We start from the raw sequence: 19,476 nt of genomic DNA, 5'->3' as shown, positions 1-19,476 counted from the left end.
GATACTCTGTCTCTGACAAGCAAGCAGAGGTGACATAGGCGCGAACACAGGAAGCTTGCAGCCCCTCGCTGCCTGCAGACACCGAACAGCCACACTAGGAGGGCGGCCTAAGTCGTCGGCGAAATGTGCTCATTCGCTTGTGTGCGACGTCAAGCTCTAAATAAGGCTGTCACTAGCGTGAGCGTTGCGTGAGCGTCGTGTAAAGTCGGAAAAGTCGTCTGCGTGGGTGAGTGCCATGTTTGGGGAGCGTTTCGTAGTTTGCGCAGTGCAATGGAGACGCGGAAAGTTGTTGTGGCCCAGTCTTTTGCAGTTGGACGACAAGAGTGGTACACAGTAGTAAAGTGCGAGGCAGTGAGTTGGCATGAACAGTCGAGTGCACAATGGGTCTTCAGATGTGCTTGTTACCTCAGGTGCTGTGTGATTGTCGACATGGAGTGAAAACGGAGCAACTTGTGACTGTCCCTTCAATTTAAGACGTTAAAAACGGACGGAATTTGCAGTCGTAATACCAGAGCATCGAAACTACTTGGAACTCTTGCGTATGTGAACGTGTCCGCGCCTTTGTACTCTGTTCCCTTCACCCCTGCAAACCAACCAACCATCGCGTCCGTGCACATGAGAGTAGCAAAGAACGGAGAACAGCGCAGCTTGGTTGTGCTTGGGGGCGTAGCTCAGTTGGTAGAGCGTTCGCTTTGCATGTGAAAGGTCCCGGGTTCAAGCCCCGGCGCCTCCATGTTTTGTGGTCAGTGCGTGGTAAGTGTTGGTCGCGGCGAGCCTAAAGGCACGCAAGATGTTGCAAAGCCAGCGTCACAGACTCGTATACTGACGTAAGGAGAGCAAGACGTAAATGTGAGGACCGGCTGTTGTCGAGGTGTCATCGAGTGCAAATCTGCCTTAGGTATAACGGCCTAACCTCAATGAAGTCTAGAGAGTGGACAACACGTTCGTCTACCTCAGAGCGTTGGCCGAACGCTATTTTCGACGTCGTGCGTGCCACTTTGATTTTGGCCAACTACGATTCGATACAGAATGCAGGAAACCTGAAAGACACCCTCACGGACACATTGAGAGTAGTGTTTGTCAGCGGAATAATGGGAGTGCAAGGGTCTGTGTCATTGATATGGCTGTATGTAGCGCAGTTCGTCAGCAGGGGGCGTAGCTCAGATGGTAGAGCGCTCGCTTAGCATGCGAGAGGTACTGGGATCGATACCCAGCGCCTCCAGAATTTTTAACACACCAACATGCGCACACTGCCATGCAAGTGGAATATATCACAGCCAGAAAATGTGTCAAGGCAGATACGAGCCAACGATTAGCAGCCACAATTGGCAAGCGTGCTGTAATGCGCACGGAGCACCCTCCTCCCACCACTACACTTAATTTAGAAACAGTACAAGTGTTCCCATAAGATTCTCAAACCTATGTCGCAAAGATCAGCCTTGCGCCGAATTCACAAAAATCCCACTGCACATTCCATTTCTTGACGTGCAGTCGGCTGCTACTGGTGTTGCTAGTTGTGACTGCTGATGACAGATGCCGTAGCAATCAATTCATGGAGTGAGTTGTATGTTTTGCGATACTCTGTCTCTGACAAGCAAGCAGAGGTGACATAGGCGCGAACACAGGAAGCTTGCAGCCCCTCGCTGCCTGCAGACACCGAACAGCCACACTAGGAGGGCGGCCTAAGTCGTCGGCGAAATGTGCTCATTCGCTTGTGTGCGACGTCAAGCTCTAAATAAGGCTGTCACTAGCGTGAGCGTTGCGTGAGCGTCGTGTAAAGTCGGAAAAGTCGTCTGCGTGGGTGAGTGCCATGTTTGGGGAGCGTTTCGTAGTTTGCGCAGTGCAATGGAGACGCGGAAAGTTGTTGTGGCCCAGTCTTTTGCAGTTGGACGACAAGAGTGGTACACAGTAGTAAAGTGCGAGGCAGTGAGTTGGCATGAACAGTCGAGTGCACAATGGGTCTTCAGATGTGCTTGTTACCTCAGGTGCTGTGTGATTGTCGACATGGAGTGAAAACGGAGCAACTTGTGACTGTCCCTTCAATTTAAGACGTTAAAAACGGACGGAATTTGCAGTCGTAATACCAGAGCATCGAAACTACTTGGAACTCTTGCGTATGTGAACGTGTCCGCGCCTTTGTACTCTGGTCCCTTCACCCCTGCAAACCAACCAACCATCGCGTCCGTGCACATGAGAGTAGCAAAGAACGGAGAACAGCGCAGCTTGGTTGTGCTTGGGGGCGTAGCTCAGTTGGTAGAGCGTTCGCTTTGCATGTGAAAGGTCCCGGGTTCAAGCCCCGGCGCCTCCATGTTTTGTGGTCAGTGCGTGGTAAGTGTTGGTCGCGGCGAGCCTAAAGGCACGCAAGATGTTGCAAAGCCAGCGTCACAGACTCGTATACTGACGTAAGGAGAGCAAGACGTAAATGTGAGGACCGGCTGTTGTCGAGGTGTCATCGAGTGCAAATCTGCCTTAGGTATAACGGCCTAACCTCAATGAAGTCTAGAGAGTGGACAACACGTTCGTCTACCTCAGAGCGTTGGCCGAACGCTATTTTCGACGTCGTGCGTGCCACTTTGATTTTGGCCAACTACGATTCGATACAGAATGCAGGAAACCTGAAAGACACCCTCACGGACACATTGAGAGTAGTGTTTGTCAGCGGAATAATGGGAGTGCAAGGGTCTGTGTCATTGATATGGCTGTATGTAGCGCAGTTCGTCAGCAGGGGGCGTAGCTCAGATGGTAGAGCGCTCGCTTAGCATGCGAGAGGTACTGGGATCGATACCCAGCGCCTCCAGAATTTTTAACACACCAACATGCGCACACTGCCATGCAAGTGGAATAATTCACAGCCAGAAAATGTGTCAAGGCAGATACGAGCCAACGATTAGCAGCCACAATTGGCAAGCGTGCTGTAATGCGCACGAAGCACCCTCCTCCCACCACTACACTTAATTTAGAAACAGTACAAGTGTTCCCATAAGATTCTCAAACCTATGTCGCAAAGATCAGCCTTGCGCCGAATTCACAAAAATCCCACTGCACATTCCAATTCTTGACGTGCAGTCGGCTGCTACTGGTGTTGCTAGTTGTGACTGCTGATGACAGATGCCGTAGCAATCAATTCATGGAGTGAGTTGTATGTTTTGCGATACTCTGTCTCTGACAAGCAAGCAGAGGTGACATAGGCGCGAACACAGGAAGCTTGCAGCCCCTCGCTGCCTGCAGACACCGAACAGCCACACTAGGAGGGCGGCCTAAGTCGTCGGCGAAATGTGCTCATTCGCTTGTGTGCGACGTCAAGCTCTAAATAAGGCTGTCACTAGCGTGAGCGTTGCGTGAGCGTCGTGTAAAGTCGGAAAAGTCGTCTGCGTGGGTGAGTGCCATGTTTGGGGAGCGTTTCGTAGTTTGCGCAGTGCAATGGAGACGCGGAAAGTTGTTGTGGCCCAGTCTTTTGCAGTTGGACGACAAGAGTGGTACACAGTAGTAAAGTGCGAGGCAGTGAGTTGGCATGAACAGTCGAGTGCACAATGGGTCTTCAGATGTGCTTGTTACCTCAGGTGCTGTGTGATTGTCGACATGGAGTGAAAACGGAGCAACTTGTGACTGTCCCTTCAATTTAAGACGTTAAAAACGGACGGAATTTGCAGTCGTAATACCAGAGCATCGAAACTACTTGGAACTCTTGCGTATGTGAACGTGTCCGCGCCTTTGTACTCTGTTCCCTTCACCCCTGCAAACCAACCAACCATCGCGTCCGTGCACATGAGAGTAGCAAAGAACGGAGAACAGCGCAGCTTGGTTGTGCTTGGGGGCGTAGCTCAGTTGGTAGAGCGTTCGCTTTGCATGTGAAAGGTCCCGGGTTCAAGCCCCGGCGCCTCCATGTTTTGTGGTCAGTGCGTGGTAAGTGTTGGTCGCGGCGAGCCTAAAGGCACGCAAGATGTTGCAAAGCCAGCGTCACAGACTCGTATACTGACGTAAGGAGAGCAAGACGTAAATGTGAGGACCGGCTGTTGTCGAGGTGTCATCGAGTGCAAATCTGCCTTAGGTATAACGGCCTAACCTCAATGAAGTCTAGAGAGTGGACAACACGTTCGTCTACCTCAGAGCGTTGGCCGAACGCTATTTTCGACGTCGTGCGTGCCACTTTGATTTTGGCCAACTACGATTCGATACAGAATGCAGGAAACCTGAAAGACACCCTCACGGACACATTGAGAGTAGTGTTTGTCAGCGGAATAATGGGAGTGCAAGGGTCTGTGTCATTGATATGGCTGTATGTAGCGCAGTTCGTCAGCAGGGGGCGTAGCTCAGATGGTAGAGCGCTCGCTTAGCATGCGAGAGGTACTGGGATCGATACCCAGCGCCTCCAGAATTTTTAACACACCAACATGCGCACACTGCCATGCAAGTGGAATATATCACAGCCAGAAAATGTGTCAAGGCAGATACGAGCCAACGATTAGCAGCCACAATTGGCAAGCGTGCTGTAATGCGCACGGAGCACCCTCCTCCCACCACTACACTTAATTTAGAAACAGTACAAGTGTTCCCATAAGATTCTCAAACCTATGTCGCAAAGATCAGCCTTGCGCCGAATTCACAAAAATCCCACTGCACATTCCATTTCTTGACGTGCAGTCGGCTGCTACTGGTGTTGCTAGTTGTGACTGCTGATGACAGATGCCGTAGCAATCAATTCATGGAGTGAGTTGTATGTTTTGCGATACTCTGTCTCTGACAAGCAAGCAGAGGTGACATAGGCGCGAACACAGGAAGCTTGCAGCCCCTCGCTGCCTGCAGACACCGAACAGCCACACTAGGAGGGCGGCCTAAGTCGTCGGCGAAATGTGCTCATTCGCTTGTGTGCGACGTCAAGCTCTAAATAAGGCTGTCACTAGCGTGAGCGTTGCGTGAGCGTCGTGTAAAGTCGGAAAAGTCGTCTGCGTGGGTGAGTGCCATGTTTGGGGAGCGTTTCGTAGTTTGCGCAGTGCAATGGAGACGCGGAAAGTTGTTGTGGCCCAGTCTTTTGCAGTTGGACGACAAGAGTGGTACACAGTAGTAAAGTGCGAGGCAGTGAGTTGGCATGAACAGTCGAGTGCACAATGGGTCTTCAGATGTGCTTGTTACCTCAGGTGCTGTGTGATTGTCGACATGGAGTGAAAACGGAGCAACTTGTGACTGTCCCTTCAATTTAAGACGTTAAAAACGGACGGAATTTGCAGTCGTAATACCAGAGCATCGAAACTACTTGGAACTCTTGCGTATGTGAACGTGTCCGCGCCTTTGTACTCTGGTCCCTTCACCCCTGCAAACCAACCAACCATCGCGTCCGTGCACATGAGAGTAGCAAAGAACGGAGAACAGCGCAGCTTGGTTGTGCTTGGGGGCGTAGCTCAGTTGGTAGAGCGTTCGCTTTGCATGTGAAAGGTCCCGGGTTCAAGCCCCGGCGCCTCCATGTTTTGTGGTCAGTGCGTGGTAAGTGTTGGTCGCGGCGAGCCTAAAGGCACGCAAGATGTTGCAAAGCCAGCGTCACAGACTCGTATACTGACGTAAGGAGAGCAAGACGTAAATGTGAGGACCGGCTGTTGTCGAGGTGTCATCGAGTGCAAATCTGCCTTAGGTATAACGGCCTAACCTCAATGAAGTCTAGAGAGTGGACAACACGTTCGTCTACCTCAGAGCGTTGGCCGAACGCTATTTTCGACGTCGTGCGTGCCACTTTGATTTTGGCCAACTACGATTCGATACAGAATGCAGGAAACCTGAAAGACACCCTCACGGACACATTGAGAGTAGTGTTTGTCAGCGGAATAATGGGAGTGCAAGGGTCTGTGTCATTGATATGGCTGTATGTAGCGCAGTTCGTCAGCAGGGGGCGTAGCTCAGATGGTAGAGCGCTCGCTTAGCATGCGAGAGGTACTGGGATCGATACCCAGCGTCTCCAGAATTTTTAACACACCAACATGCGCACACTGCCATGCAAGTGGAATAATTCACAGCCAGAAAATGTGTCAAGGCAGATACGAGCCAACGATTAGCAGCCACAATTGGCAAGCGTGCTGTAATGCGCACGAAGCACCCTCCTCCCACCACTACACTTAATTTAGAAACAGTACAAGTGTTCCCATAAGATTCTCAAACCTATGTCGCAAAGATCAGCCTTGCGCCGAATTCACAAAAATCCCACTGCACATTCCAATTCTTGACGTGCAGTCGGCTGCTACTGGTGTTGCTAGTTGTGACTGCTGATGACAGATGCCGTAGCAATCAATTCATGGAGTGAGTTGTATGTTTTGCGATACTCTGTCTCTGACAAGCAAGCAGAGGTGACATAGGCGCGAACACAGGAAGCTTGCAGCCCCTCGCTGCCTGCAGACACCGAACAGCCACACTAGGAGGGCGGCCTAAGTCGTCGGCGAAATGTGCTCATTCGCTTGTGTGCGACGTCAAGCTCTAAATAAGGCTGTCACTAGCGTGAGCGTTGCGTGAGCGTCGTGTAAAGTCGGAAAAGTCGTCTGCGTGGGTGAGTGCCATGTTTGGGGAGCGTTTCGTAGTTTGCGCAGTGCAATGGAGACGCGGAAAGTTGTTGTGGCCCAGTCTTTTGCAGTTGGACGACAAGAGTGGTACACAGTAGTAAAGTGCGAGGCAGTGAGTTGGCATGAACAGTCGAGTGCACAATGGGTCTTCAGATGTGCTTGTTACCTCAGGTGCTGTGTGATTGTCGACATGGAGTGAAAACGGAGCAACTTGTGACTGTCCCTTCAATTTAAGACGTTAAAAACGGACGGAATTTGCAGTCGTAATACCAGAGCATCGAAACTACTTGGAACTCTTGCGTATGTGAACGTGTCCGCGCCTTTGTACTCTGGTCCCTTCACCCCTGCAAACCAACCAACCATCGCGTCCGTGCACATGAGAGTAGCAAAGAACGGAGAACAGCGCAGCTTGGTTGTGCTTGGGGGCGTAGCTCAGTTGGTAGAGCGTTCGCTTTGCATGTGAAAGGTCCCGGGTTCAAGCCCCGGCGCCTCCATGTTTTGTGGTCAGTGCGTGGTAAGTGTTGGTCGCGGCGAGCCTAAAGGCACGCAAGATGTTGCAAAGCCAGCGTCACAGACTCGTATACTGACGTAAGGAGAGCAAGACGTAAATGTGAGGACCGGCTGTTGTCGAGGTGTCATCGAGTGCAAATCTGCCTTAGGTATAACGGCCTAACCTCAATGAAGTCTAGAGAGTGGACAACACGTTCGTCTACCTCAGAGCGTTGGCCGAACGCTATTTTCGACGTCGTGCGTGCCACTTTGATTTTGGCCAACTACGATTCGATACAGAATGCAGGAAACCTGAAAGACACCCTCACGGACACATTGAGAGTAGTGTTTGTCAGCGGAATAATGGGAGTGCAAGGGTCTGTGTCATTGATATGGCTGTATGTAGCGCAGTTCGTCAGCAGGGGGCGTAGCTCAGATGGTAGAGCGCTCGCTTAGCATGCGAGAGGTACTGGGATCGATACCCAGCGTCTCCAGAATTTTTAACACACCAACATGCGCACACTGCCATGCAAGTGGAATAATTCACAGCCAGAAAATGTGTCAAGGCAGATACGAGCCAACGATTAGCAGCCACAATTGGCAAGCGTGCTGTAATGCGCACGAAGCACCCTCCTCCCACCACTACACTTAATTTAGAAACAGTACAAGTGTTCCCATAAGATTCTCAAACCTATGTCGCAAAGATCAGCCTTGCGCCGAATTCACAAAAATCCCACTGCACATTCCAATTCTTGACGTGCAGTCGGCTGCTACTGGTGTTGCTAGTTGTGACTGCTGATGACAGATGCCGTAGCAATCAATTCATGGAGTGAGTTGTATGTTTTGCGATACTCTGTCTCTGACAAGCAAGCAGAGGTGACATAGGCGCGAACACAGGAAGCTTGCAGCCCCTCGCTGCCTGCAGACACCGAACAGCCACACTAGGAGGGCGGCCTAAGTCGTCGGCGAAATGTGCTCATTCGCTTGTGTGCGACGTCAAGCTCTAAATAAGGCTGTCACTAGCGTGAGCGTTGCGTGAGCGTCGTGTAAAGTCGGAAAAGTCGTCTGCGTGGGTGAGTGCCATGTTTGGGGAGCGTTTCGTAGTTTGCGCAGTGCAATGGAGACGCGGAAAGTTGTTGTGGCCCAGTCTTTTGCAGTTGGACGACAAGAGTGGTACACAGTAGTAAAGTGCGAGGCAGTGAGTTGGCATGAACAGTCGAGTGCACAATGGGTCTTCAGATGTGCTTGTTACCTCAGGTGCTGTGTGATTGTCGACATGGAGTGAAAACGGAGCAACTTGTGACTGTCCCTTCAATTTAAGACGTTAAAAACGGACGGAATTTGCAGTCGTAATACCAGAGCATCGAAACTACTTGGAACTCTTGCGTATGTGAACGTGTCCGCGCCTTTGTACTCTGTTCCCTTCACCCCTGCAAACCAACCAACCATCGCGTCCGTGCACATGAGAGTAGCAAAGAACGGAGAACAGCGCAGCTTGGTTGTGCTTGGGGGCGTAGCTCAGTTGGTAGAGCGTTCGCTTTGCATGTGAAAGGTCCCGGGTTCAAGCCCCGGCGCCTCCATGTTTTGTGGTCAGTGCGTGGTAAGTGTTGGTCGCGGCGAGCCTAAAGGCACGCAAGATGTTGCAAAGCCAGCGTCACAGACTCGTATACTGACGTAAGGAGAGCAAGACGTAAATGTGAGGACCGGCTGTTGTCGAGGTGTCATCGAGTGCAAATCTGCCTTAGGTATAACGGCCTAACCTCAATGAAGTCTAGAGAGTGGACAACACGTTCGTCTACCTCAGAGCGTTGGCCGAACGCTATTTTCGACGTCGTGCGTGCCACTTTGATTTTGGCCAACTACGATTCGATACAGAATGCAGGAAACCTGAAAGACACCCTCACGGACACATTGAGAGTAGTGTTTGTCAGCGGAATAATGGGAGTGCAAGGGTCTGTGTCATTGATATGGCTGTATGTAGCGCAGTTCGTCAGCAGGGGGCGTAGCTCAGATGGTAGAGCGCTCGCTTAGCATGCGAGAGGTACTGGGATCGATACCCAGCGCCTCCAGAATTTTTAACACACCAACATGCGCACACTGCCATGCAAGTGGAATATATCACAGCCAGAAAATGTGTCAAGGCAGATACGAGCCAACGATTAGCAGCCACAATTGGCAAGCGTGCTGTAATGCGCACGGAGCACCCTCCTCCCACCACTACACTTAATTTAGAAACAGTACAAGTGTTCCCATAAGATTCTCAAACCTATGTCGCAAAGATCAGCCTTGCGCCGAATTCACAAAAATCCCACTGCACATTCCATTTCTTGACGTGCAGTCGGCTGCTACTGGTGTTGCTAGTTGTGACTGCTGATGACAGATGCCGTAGCAATCAATTCATGGAGTGAGTTGTATGTTTTGCGATACTCTGTCTCTGACAAGCAAGCAGAGGTGACATAGGCGCGAACACAGGAAGCTTGCAGCCCCTCGCTGCCTGCAGACACCGAACAGCCACACTAGGAGGGCGGCCTAAGTCGTCGGCGAAATGTGCTCATTCGCTTGTGTGCGACGTCAAGCTCTAAATAAGGCTGTCACTAGCGTGAGCGTTGCGTGAGCGTCGTGTAAAGTCGGAAAAGTCGTCTGCGTGGGTGAGTGCCATGTTTGGGGAGCGTTTCGTAGTTTGCGCAGTGCAATGGAGACGCGGAAAGTTGTTGTGGCCCAGTCTTTTGCAGTTGGACGACAAGAGTGGTACACAGTAGTAAAGTGCGAGGCAGTGAGTTGGCATGAACAGTCGAGTGCACAATGGGTCTTCAGATGTGCTTGTTACCTCAGGTGCTGTGTGATTGTCGACATGGAGTGAAAACGGAGCAACTTGTGACTGTCCCTTCAATTTAAGACGTTAAAAACGGACGGAATTTGCAGTCGTAATACCAGAGCATCGAAACTACTTGGAACTCTTGCGTATGTGAACGTGTCCGCGCCTTTGTACTCTGTTCCCTTCACCCCTGCAAACCAACCAACCATCGCGTCCGTGCACATGAGAGTAGCAAAGAACGGAGAACAGCGCAGCTTGGTTGTGCTTGGGGGCGTAGCTCAGTTGGTAGAGCGTTCGCTTTGCATGTGAAAGGTCCCGGGTTCAAGCCCCGGCGCCTCCATGTTTTGTGGTCAGTGCGTGGTAAGTGTTGGTCGCGGCGAGCCTAAAGGCACGCAAGATGTTGCAAAGCCAGCGTCACAGACTCGTATACTGACGTAAGGAGAGCAAGACGTAAATGTGAGGACCGGCTGTTGTCGAGGTGTCATCGAGTGCAAATCTGCCTTAGGTATAACGGCCTAACCTCAATGAAGTCTAGAGAGTGGACAACACGTTCGTCTACCTCAGAGCGTTGGCCGAACGCTATTTTCGACGTCGTGCGTGCCACTTTGATTTTGGCCAACTACGATTCGATACAGAATGCAGGAAACCTGAAAGACACCCTCACGGACACATTGAGAGTAGTGTTTGTCAGCGGAATAATGGGAGTGCAAGGGTCTGTGTCATTGATATGGCTGTATGTAGCGCAGTTCGTCAGCAGGGGGCGTAGCTCAGATGGTAGAGCGCTCGCTTAGCATGCGAGAGGTACTGGGATCGATACCCAGCGCCTCCAGAATTTTTAACACACCAACATGCGCACACTGCCATGCAAGTGGAATATATCACAGCCAGAAAATGTGTCAAGGCAGATACGAGCCAACGATTAGCAGCCACAATTGGCAAGCGTGCTGTAATGCGCACGGAGCACCCTCCTCCCACCACTACACTTAATTTAGAAACAGTACAAGTGTTCCCATAAGATTCTCAAACCTATGTCGCAAAGATCAGCCTTGCGCCGAATTCACAAAAATCCCACTGCACATTCCATTTCTTGACGTGCAGTCGGCTGCTACTGGTGTTGCTAGTTGTGACTGCTGATGACAGATGCCGTAGCAATCAATTCATGGAGTGAGTTGTATGTTTTGCGATACTCTGTCTCTGACAAGCAAGCAGAGGTGACATAGGCGCGAACACAGGAAGCTTGCAGCCCCTCGCTGCCTGCAGACACCGAACAGCCACACTAGGAGGGCGGCCTAAGTCGTCGGCGAAATGTGCTCATTCGCTTGTGTGCGACGTCAAGCTCTAAATAAGGCTGTCACTAGCGTGAGCGTTGCGTGAGCGTCGTGTAAAGTCGGAAAAGTCGTCTGCGTGGGTGAGTGCCATGTTTGGGGAGCGTTTCGTAGTTTGCGCAGTGCAATGGAGACGCGGAAAGTTGTTGTGGCCCAGTCTTTTGCAGTTGGACGACAAGAGTGGTACACAGTAGTAAAGTGCGAGGCAGTGAGTTGGCATGAACAGTCGAGTGCACAATGGGTCTTCAGATGTGCTTGTTACCTCAGGTGCTGTGTGATTGTCGACATGGAGTGAAAACGGAGCAACTTGTGACTGTCCCTTCAATTTAAGACGTTAAAAACGGACGGAATTTGCAGTCGTAATACCAGAGCATCGAAACTACTTGGAACTCTTGCGTATGTGAACGTGTCCGCGCCTTTGTACTCTGGTCCCTTCACCCCTGCAAACCAACCAACCATCGCGTCCGTGCACATGAGAGTAGCAAAGAACGGAGAACAGCGCAGCTTGGTTGTGCTTGGGGGCGTAGCTCAGTTGGTAGAGCGTTCGCTTTGCATGTGAAAGGTCCCGGGTTCAAGCCCCGGCGCCTCCATGTTTTGTGGTCAGTGCGTGGTAAGTGTTGGTCGCGGCGAGCCTAAAGGCACGCAAGATGTTGCAAAGCCAGCGTCACAGACTCGTATACTGACGTAAGGAGAGCAAGACGTAAATGTGAGGACCGGCTGTTGTCGAGGTGTCATCGAGTGCAAATCTGCCTTAGGTATAACGGCCTAACCTCAATGAAGTCTAGAGAGTGGACAACACGTTCGTCTACCTCAGAGCGTTGGCCGAACGCTATTTTCGACGTCGTGCGTGCCACTTTGATTTTGGCCAACTACGATTCGATACAGAATGCAGGAAACCTGAAAGACACCCTCACGGACACATTGAGAGTAGTGTTTGTCAGCGGAATAATGGGAGTGCAAGGGTCTGTGTCATTGATATGGCTGTATGTAGCGCAGTTCGTCAGCAGGGGGCGTAGCTCAGATGGTAGAGCGCTCGCTTAGCATGCGAGAGGTACTGGGATCGATACCCAGCGCCTCCAGAATTTTTAACACACCAACATGCGCACACTGCCATGCAAGTGGAATAATTCACAGCCAGAAAATGTGTCAAGGCAGATACGAGCCAACGATTAGCAGCCACAATTGGCAAGCGTGCTGTAATGCGCACGAAGCACCCTCCTCCCACCACTACACTTAATTTAGAAACAGTACAAGTGTTCCCATAAGATTCTCAAACCTATGTCGCAAAGATCAGCCTTGCGCCGAATTCACAAAAATCCCACTGCACATTCCAATTCTTGACGTGCAGTCGGCTGCTACTGGTGTTGCTAGTTGTGACTGCTGATGACAGATGCCGTAGCAATCAATTCATGGAGTGAGTTGTATGTTTTGCGATACTCTGTCTCTGACAAGCAAGCAGAGGTGACATAGGCGCGAACACAGGAAGCTTGCAGCCCCTCGCTGCCTGCAGACACCGAACAGCCACACTAGGAGGGCGGCCTAAGTCGTCGGCGAAATGTGCTCATTCGCTTGTGTGCGACGTCAAGCTCTAAATAAGGCTGTCACTAGCGTGAGCGTTGCGTGAGCGTCGTGTAAAGTCGGAAAAGTCGTCTGCGTGGGTGAGTGCCATGTTTGGGGAGCGTTTCGTAGTTTGCGCAGTGCAATGGAGACGCGGAAAGTTGTTGTGGCCCAGTCTTTTGCAGTTGGACGACAAGAGTGGTACACAGTAGTAAAGTGCGAGGCAGTGAGTTGGCATGAACAGTCGAGTGCACAATGGGTCTTCAGATGTGCTTGTTACCTCAGGTGCTGTGTGATTGTCGACATGGAGTGAAAACGGAGCAACTTGTGACTGTCCCTTCAATTTAAGACGTTAAAAACGGACGGAATTTGCAGTCGTAATACCAGAGCATCGAAACTACTTGGAACTCTTGCGTATGTGAACGTGTCCGCGCCTTTGTACTCTGTTCCCTTCACCCCTGCAAACCAACCAACCATCGCGTCCGTGCACATGAGAGTAGCAAAGAACGGAGAACAGCGCAGCTTGGTTGTGCTTGGGGGCGTAGCTCAGTTGGTAGAGCGTTCGCTTTGCATGTGAAAGGTCCCGGGTTCAAGCCCCGGCGCCTCCATGTTTTGTGGTCAGTGCGTGGTAAGTGTTGGTCGCGGCGAGCCTAAAGGCACGCAAGATGTTGCAAAGCCAGCGTCACAGACTCGTATACTGACGTAAGGAGAGCAAGACGTAAATGTGAGGACCGGCTGTTGTCGAGGTGTCATCGAGTGCAAATCTGCCTTAGGTATAACGGCCTAACCTCAATGAAGTCTAGAGAGTGGACAACACGTTCGTCTACCTCAGAGCGTTGGCCGAACGCTATTTTCGACGTCGTGCGTGCCACTTTGATTTTGGCCAACTACGATTCGATACAGAATGCAGGAAACCTGAAAGACACCCTCACGGACACATTGAGAGTAGTGTTTGTCAGCGGAATAATGGGAGTGCAAGGGTCTGTGTCATTGATATGGCTGTATGTAGCGCAGTTCGTCAGCAGGGGGCGTAGCTCAGATGGTAGAGCGCTCGCTTAGCATGCGAGAGGTACTGGGATCGATACCCAGCGCCTCCAGAATTTTTAACACACCAACATGCGCACACTGCCATGCAAGTGGAATATATCACAGCCAGAAAATGTGTCAAGGCAGATACGAGCCAACGATTAGCAGCCACAATTGGCAAGCGTGCTGTAATGCGCACGGAGCACCCTCCTCCCACCACTACACTTAATTTAGAAACAGTACAAGTGTTCCCATAAGATTCTCAAACCTATGTCGCAAAGATCAGCCTTGCGCCGAATTCACAAAAATCCCACTGCACATTCCATTTCTTGACGTGCAGTCGGCTGCTACTGGTGTTGCTAGTTGTGACTGCTGATGACAGATGCCGTAGCAATCAATTCATGGAGTGAGTTGTATGTTTTGCGATACTCTGTCTCTGACAAGCAAGCAGAGGTGACATAGGCGCGAACACAGGAAGCTTGCAGCCCCTCGCTGCCTGCAGACACCGAACAGCCACACTAGGAGGGCGGCCTAAGTCGTCGGCGAAATGTGCTCATTCGCTTGTGTGCGACGTCAAGCTCTAAATAAGGCTGTCACTAGCGTGAGCGTTGCGTGAGCGTCGTGTAAAGTCGGAAAAGTCGTCTGCGTGGGTGAGTGCCATGTTTGGGGAGCGTTTCGTAGTTTGCGCAGTGCAATGGAGACGCGGAAAGTTGTTGTGGCCCAGTCTTTTGCAGTTGGACGACAAGAGTGGTACACAGTAGTAAAGTGCGAGGCAGTGAGTTGGCATGAACAGTCGAGTGCACAATGGGTCTTCAGATGTGCTTGTTACCTCAGGTGCTGTGTGATTGTCGACATGGAGTGAAAACGGAGCAACTTGTGACTGTCCCTTCAATTTAAGACGTTAAAAACGGACGGAATTTGCAGTCGTAATACCAGAGCATCGAAACTACTTGGAACTCTTGCGTATGTGAACGTGTCCGCGCCTTTGTACTCTGGTCCCTTCACCCCTGCAAACCAACCAACCATCGCGTCCGTGCACATGAGAGTAGCAAAGAACGGAGAACAGCGCAGCTTGGTTGTGCTTGGGGGCGTAGCTCAGTTGGTAGAGCGTTCGCTTTGCATGTGAAAGGTCCCGGGTTCAAGCCCCGGCGCCTCCATGTTTTGTGGTCAGTGCGTGGTAAGTGTTGGTCGCGGCGAGCCTAAAGGCACGCAAGATGTTGCAAAGCCAGCGTCACAGACTCGTATACTGACGTAAGGAGAGCAAGACGTAAATGTGAGGACCGGCTGTTGTCGAGGTGTCATCGAGTGCAAATCTGCCTTAGGTATAACGGCCTAACCTCAATGAAGTCTAGAGAGTGGACAACACGTTCGTCTACCTCAGAGCGTTGGCCGAACGCTATTTTCGACGTCGTGCGTGCCACTTTGATTTTGGCCAACTACGATTCGATACAGAATGCAGGAAACCTGAAAGACACCCTCACGGACACATTGAGAGTAGTGTTTGTCAGCGGAATAATGGGAGTGCAAGGGTCTGTGTCATTGATATGGCTGTATGTAGCGCAGTTCGTCAGCAGGGGGCGTAGCTCAGATGGTAGAGCGCTCGCTTAGTATGCGAGAGGTACTGGGATCGATACCCAGCGCCTCCAGAATTTTTAACACACCAACATGCGCACACTGCCATGCAAGTGGAATATATCACAGCCAGAAAATGTGTCAAGGCAGATACGAGCCAACGATTAGCAGCCACAATTGGCAAGCGTGCTGTAATGCGCACGGAGCACCCTCCTCCCACCACTACACTTAATTTAGAAACAGTACAAGTGTTCCCATAAGATTCTCAAACCTATGTCGCAAAGATCAGCCTTGCGCCGAATTCACAAAAATCCCACTGCACATTCCATTTCTTGACGTGCAGTCGGCTGCTACTGGTGTTGCTAGTTGTGACTGCTGATGACAGATGCCGTAGCAATCAATTCATGGAGTGAGTTGTATGTTTTGCGATACTCTGTCTCTGACAAGCAAGCAGAGGTGACATAGGCGCGAACACAGGAAGCTTGCAGCCCCTCGCTGCCTGCAGACACCGAACAGCCACACTAGGAGGGCGGCCTAAGTCGTCGGCGAAATGTGCTCATTCGCTTGTGTGCGACGTCAAGCTCTAAATAAGGCTGTCACTAGCGTGAGCGTTGCGTGAGCGTCGTGTAAAGTCGGAAAAGTCGTCTGCGTGGGTGAGTGCCATGTTTGGGGAGCGTTTCGTAGTTTGCGCAGTGCAATGGAGACGCGGAAAGTTGTTGTGGCCCAGTCTTTTGCAGTTGGACGACAAGAGTGGTACACAGTAGTAAAGTGCGAGGCAGTGAGTTGGCATGAACAGTCGAGTGCACAATGGGTCTTCAGATGTGCTTGTTACCTCAGGTGCTGTGTGATTGTCGACATGGAGTGAAAACGGAGCAACTTGTGACTGTCCCTTCAATTTAAGACGTTAAAAACGGACGGAATTTGCAGTCGTAATACCAGAGCATCGAAACTACTTGGAACTCTTGCGTATGTGAACGTGTCCGCGCCTTTGTACTCTGGTCCCTTCACCCCTGCAAACCAACCAACCATCGCGTCCGTGCACATGAGAGTAGCAAAGAACGGAGAACAGCGCAGCTTGGTTGTGCTTGGGGGCGTAGCTCAGTTGGTAGAGCGTTCGCTTTGCATGTGAAAGGTCCCGGGTTCAAGCCCCGGCGCCTCCATGTTTTGTGGTCAGTGCGTGGTAAGTGTTGGTCGCGGCGAGCCTAAAGGCACGCAAGATGTTGCAAAGCCAGCGTCACAGACTCGTATACTGACGTAAGGAGAGCAAGACGTAAATGTGAGGACCGGCTGTTGTCGAGGTGTCATCGAGTGCAAATCTGCCTTAGGTATAACGGCCTAACCTCAATGAAGTCTAGAGAGTGGACAACACGTTCGTCTACCTCAGAGCGTTGGCCGAACGCTATTTTCGACGTCGTGCGTGCCACTTTGATTTTGGCCAACTACGATTCGATACAGAATGCAGGAAACCTGAAAGACACCCTCACGGACACATTGAGAGTAGTGTTTGTCAGCGGAATAATGGGAGTGCAAGGGTCTGTGTCATTGATATGGCTGTATGTAGCGCAGTTCGTCAGCAGGGGGCGTAGCTCAGATGGTAGAGCGCTCGCTTAGCATGCGAGAGGTACTGGGATCGATACCCAGCGCCTCCAGAATTTTTAACACACCAACATGCGCACACTGCCATGCAAGTGGAATATATCACAGCCAGAAAATGTGTCAAGGCAGATACGAGCCAACGATTAGCAGCCACAATTGGCAAGCGTGCTGTAATGCGCACGGAGCACCCTCCTCCCACCACTACACTTAATTTAGAAACAGTACAAGTGTTCCCATAAGATTCTCAAACCTATGTCGCAAAGATCAGCCTTGCGCCGAATTCACAAAAATCCCACTGCACATTCCATTTCTTGACGTGCAGTCGGCTGCTACTGGTGTTGCTAGTTGTGACTGCTGATGACAGATGCCGTAGCAATCAATTCATGGAGTGAGTTGTATGTTTTGCGATACTCTGTCTCTGACAAGCAAGCAGAGGTGACATAGGCGCGAACACAGGAAGCTTGCAGCCCCTCGCTGCCTGCAGACACCGAACAGCCACACTAGGAGGGCGGCCTAAGTCGTCGGCGAAATGTGCTCATTCGCTTGTGTGCGACGTCAAGCTCTAAATAAGGCTGTCACTAGCGTGAGCGTTGCGTGAGCGTCGTGTAAAGTCGGAAAAGTCGTCTGCGTGGGTGAGTGCCATGTTTGGGGAGCGTTTCGTAGTTTGCGCAGTGCAATGGAGACGCGGAAAGTTGTTGTGGCCCAGTCTTTTGCAGTTGGACGACAAGAGTGGTACACAGTAGTAAAGTGCGAGGCAGTGAGTTGGCATGAACAGTCGAGTGCACAATGGGTCTTCAGATGTGCTTGTTACCTCAGGTGCTGTGTGATTGTCGACATGGAGTGAAAACGGAGCAACTTGTGACTGTCCCTTCAATTTAAGACGTTAAAAACGGACGGAATTTGCAGTCGTAATACCAGAGCATCGAAACTACTTGGAACTCTTGCGTATGTGAACGTGTCCGCGCCTTTGTACTCTGGTCCCTTCACCCCTGCAAACCAACCAACCATCGCGTCCGTGCACATGAGAGTAGCAAAGAACGGAGAACAGCGCAGCTTGGTTGTGCTTGGGGGCGTAGCTCAGTTGGTAGAGCGTTCGCTTTGCATGTGAAAGGTCCCGGGTTCAAGCCCCGGCGCCTCCATGTTTTGTGGTCAGTGCGTGGTAAGTGTTGGTCGCGGCGAGCCTAAAGGCACGCAAGATGTTGCAAAGCCAGCGTCACAGACTCGTATACTGACGTAAGGAGAGCAAGACGTAAATGTGAGGACCGGCTGTTGTCGAGGTGTCATCGAGTGCAAATCTGCCTTAGGTATAACGGCCTAACCTCAATGAAGTCTAGAGAGTGGACAACACGTTCGTCTACCTCAGAGCGTTGGCCGAACGCTATTTTCGACGTCGTGCGTGCCACTTTGATTTTGGCCAACTACGATTCGATACAGAATGCAGGAAACCTGAAAGACACCCTCACGGACACATTGAGAGTAGTGTTTGTCAGCGGAATAATGGGAGTGCAAGGGTCTGTGTCATTGATATGGCTGTATGTAGCGCAGTTCGTCAGCAGGGGGCGTAGCTCAGATGGTAGAGCGCTCGCTTAGCATGCGAGAGGTACTGGGATCGATACCCAGCGCCTCCAGAATTTTTAACACACCAACATGCGCACACTGCCATGCAAGTGGAATATATCACAGCCAGAAAATGTGTCAAGGCAGATACGAGCCAACGATTAGCAGCCACAATTGGCAAGCGTGCTGTAATGCGCACGGAGCACCCTCCTCCCACCACTACACTTAATTTAGAAACAGTACAAGTGTTCCCATAAGATTCTCAAACCTATGTCGCAAAGATCAGCCTTGCGCCGAATTCACAAAAATCCCACTGCACATTCCATTTCTTGACGTGCAGTCGGCTGCTACTGGTGTTGCTAGTTGTGACTGCTGATGACAGATGCCGTAGCAATCAATTCATGGAGTGAGTTGTATGTTTTGCGATACTCTGTCTCTGACAAGCAAGCAGAGGTGACATAGGCGCGAACACAGGAAGCTTGCAGCCCCTCGCTGCCTGCAGACACCGAACAGCCACACTAGGAGGGCGGCCTAAGTCGTCGGCGAAATGTGCTCATTCGCTTGTGTGCGACGTCAAGCTCTAAATAAGGCTGTCACTAGCGTGAGCGTTGCGTGAGCGTCGTGTAAAGTCGGAAAAGTCGTCTGCGTGGGTGAGTGCCATGTTTGGGGAGCGTTTCGTAGTTTGCGCAGTGCAATGGAGACGCGGAAAGTTGTTGTGGCCCAGTCTTTTGCAGTTGGACGACAAGAGTGGTACACAGTAGTAAAGTGCGAGGCAGTGAGTTGGCATGAACAGTCGAGTGCACAATGGGTCTTCAGATGTGCTTGTTACCTCAGGTGCTGTGTGATTGTCGACATGGAGTGAAAACGGAGCAACTTGTGACTGTCCCTTCAATTTAAGACGTTAAAAACGGACGGAATTTGCAGTCGTAATACCAGAGCATCGAAACTACTTGGAACTCTTGCGTATGTGAACGTGTCCGCGCCTTTGTACTCTGGTCCC

At 51.1% G+C, this 19,476-nt stretch overlaps 24 non-coding genes across 24 annotated transcripts; all 24 read left to right on the top strand.

The window, feature by feature from the left end:
* The first annotated feature begins 660 nt into the window (after positions 1-660).
* On the top strand, positions 661-733 carry Trnaa-ugc. The gene has a single exon. It is a non-coding gene; the product is annotated as a tRNA-Ala (tRNA).
* Positions 734-1,149: 416 nt separating this feature from the next.
* On the top strand, positions 1,150-1,222 carry Trnaa-agc. Its single transcript has one exon. It is a non-coding gene; the product is annotated as a tRNA-Ala (tRNA).
* A 1,013-nt stretch (positions 1,223-2,235) lies between these two features.
* On the top strand, positions 2,236-2,308 carry Trnaa-ugc. Its single transcript has one exon. It is a non-coding gene; the product is annotated as a tRNA-Ala (tRNA).
* A 416-nt stretch (positions 2,309-2,724) lies between these two features.
* Trnaa-agc lies at positions 2,725-2,797 on the top strand. The gene has a single exon. It is a non-coding gene; the product is annotated as a tRNA-Ala (tRNA).
* A 1,013-nt stretch (positions 2,798-3,810) lies between these two features.
* Trnaa-ugc lies at positions 3,811-3,883 on the top strand. The gene has a single exon. It is a non-coding gene; the product is annotated as a tRNA-Ala (tRNA).
* Positions 3,884-4,299: 416 nt separating this feature from the next.
* On the top strand, positions 4,300-4,372 carry Trnaa-agc. Its single transcript has one exon. It is a non-coding gene; the product is annotated as a tRNA-Ala (tRNA).
* A 1,013-nt stretch (positions 4,373-5,385) lies between these two features.
* On the top strand, positions 5,386-5,458 carry Trnaa-ugc. The gene has a single exon. It is a non-coding gene; the product is annotated as a tRNA-Ala (tRNA).
* A 416-nt stretch (positions 5,459-5,874) lies between these two features.
* On the top strand, positions 5,875-5,947 carry Trnaa-agc. The gene has a single exon. It is a non-coding gene; the product is annotated as a tRNA-Ala (tRNA).
* A 1,013-nt stretch (positions 5,948-6,960) lies between these two features.
* Trnaa-ugc lies at positions 6,961-7,033 on the top strand. The gene has a single exon. It is a non-coding gene; the product is annotated as a tRNA-Ala (tRNA).
* Positions 7,034-7,449: 416 nt separating this feature from the next.
* Positions 7,450-7,522, top strand: Trnaa-agc. The gene has a single exon. It is a non-coding gene; the product is annotated as a tRNA-Ala (tRNA).
* Positions 7,523-8,535: 1,013 nt separating this feature from the next.
* Trnaa-ugc lies at positions 8,536-8,608 on the top strand. The gene has a single exon. It is a non-coding gene; the product is annotated as a tRNA-Ala (tRNA).
* A 416-nt stretch (positions 8,609-9,024) lies between these two features.
* Positions 9,025-9,097, top strand: Trnaa-agc. Its single transcript has one exon. It is a non-coding gene; the product is annotated as a tRNA-Ala (tRNA).
* Positions 9,098-10,110: 1,013 nt separating this feature from the next.
* Trnaa-ugc lies at positions 10,111-10,183 on the top strand. The gene has a single exon. It is a non-coding gene; the product is annotated as a tRNA-Ala (tRNA).
* A 416-nt stretch (positions 10,184-10,599) lies between these two features.
* Positions 10,600-10,672, top strand: Trnaa-agc. The gene has a single exon. It is a non-coding gene; the product is annotated as a tRNA-Ala (tRNA).
* Positions 10,673-11,685: 1,013 nt separating this feature from the next.
* On the top strand, positions 11,686-11,758 carry Trnaa-ugc. The gene has a single exon. It is a non-coding gene; the product is annotated as a tRNA-Ala (tRNA).
* Positions 11,759-12,174: 416 nt separating this feature from the next.
* Trnaa-agc lies at positions 12,175-12,247 on the top strand. The gene has a single exon. It is a non-coding gene; the product is annotated as a tRNA-Ala (tRNA).
* Positions 12,248-13,260: 1,013 nt separating this feature from the next.
* Trnaa-ugc lies at positions 13,261-13,333 on the top strand. The gene has a single exon. It is a non-coding gene; the product is annotated as a tRNA-Ala (tRNA).
* Positions 13,334-13,749: 416 nt separating this feature from the next.
* Positions 13,750-13,822, top strand: Trnaa-agc. The gene has a single exon. It is a non-coding gene; the product is annotated as a tRNA-Ala (tRNA).
* Positions 13,823-14,835: 1,013 nt separating this feature from the next.
* Positions 14,836-14,908, top strand: Trnaa-ugc. The gene has a single exon. It is a non-coding gene; the product is annotated as a tRNA-Ala (tRNA).
* Positions 14,909-15,324: 416 nt separating this feature from the next.
* On the top strand, positions 15,325-15,397 carry Trnat-agu. Its single transcript has one exon. It is a non-coding gene; the product is annotated as a tRNA-Thr (tRNA).
* A 1,013-nt stretch (positions 15,398-16,410) lies between these two features.
* Positions 16,411-16,483, top strand: Trnaa-ugc. The gene has a single exon. It is a non-coding gene; the product is annotated as a tRNA-Ala (tRNA).
* Positions 16,484-16,899: 416 nt separating this feature from the next.
* Positions 16,900-16,972, top strand: Trnaa-agc. Its single transcript has one exon. It is a non-coding gene; the product is annotated as a tRNA-Ala (tRNA).
* Positions 16,973-17,985: 1,013 nt separating this feature from the next.
* Positions 17,986-18,058, top strand: Trnaa-ugc. Its single transcript has one exon. It is a non-coding gene; the product is annotated as a tRNA-Ala (tRNA).
* A 416-nt stretch (positions 18,059-18,474) lies between these two features.
* On the top strand, positions 18,475-18,547 carry Trnaa-agc. The gene has a single exon. It is a non-coding gene; the product is annotated as a tRNA-Ala (tRNA).
* Positions 18,548-19,476: the final 929 nt, after the last annotated feature.

Source organism: Schistocerca americana, unplaced genomic scaffold (assembly GCF_021461395.2).
Source record: "Schistocerca americana isolate TAMUIC-IGC-003095 unplaced genomic scaffold, iqSchAmer2.1 HiC_scaffold_917, whole genome shotgun sequence".
Classification (NCBI taxonomy): Eukaryota; Metazoa; Arthropoda; class Insecta; order Orthoptera; family Acrididae; genus Schistocerca; species Schistocerca americana.
This window is presented reverse-complemented; position numbering and strand designations above follow the sequence as displayed.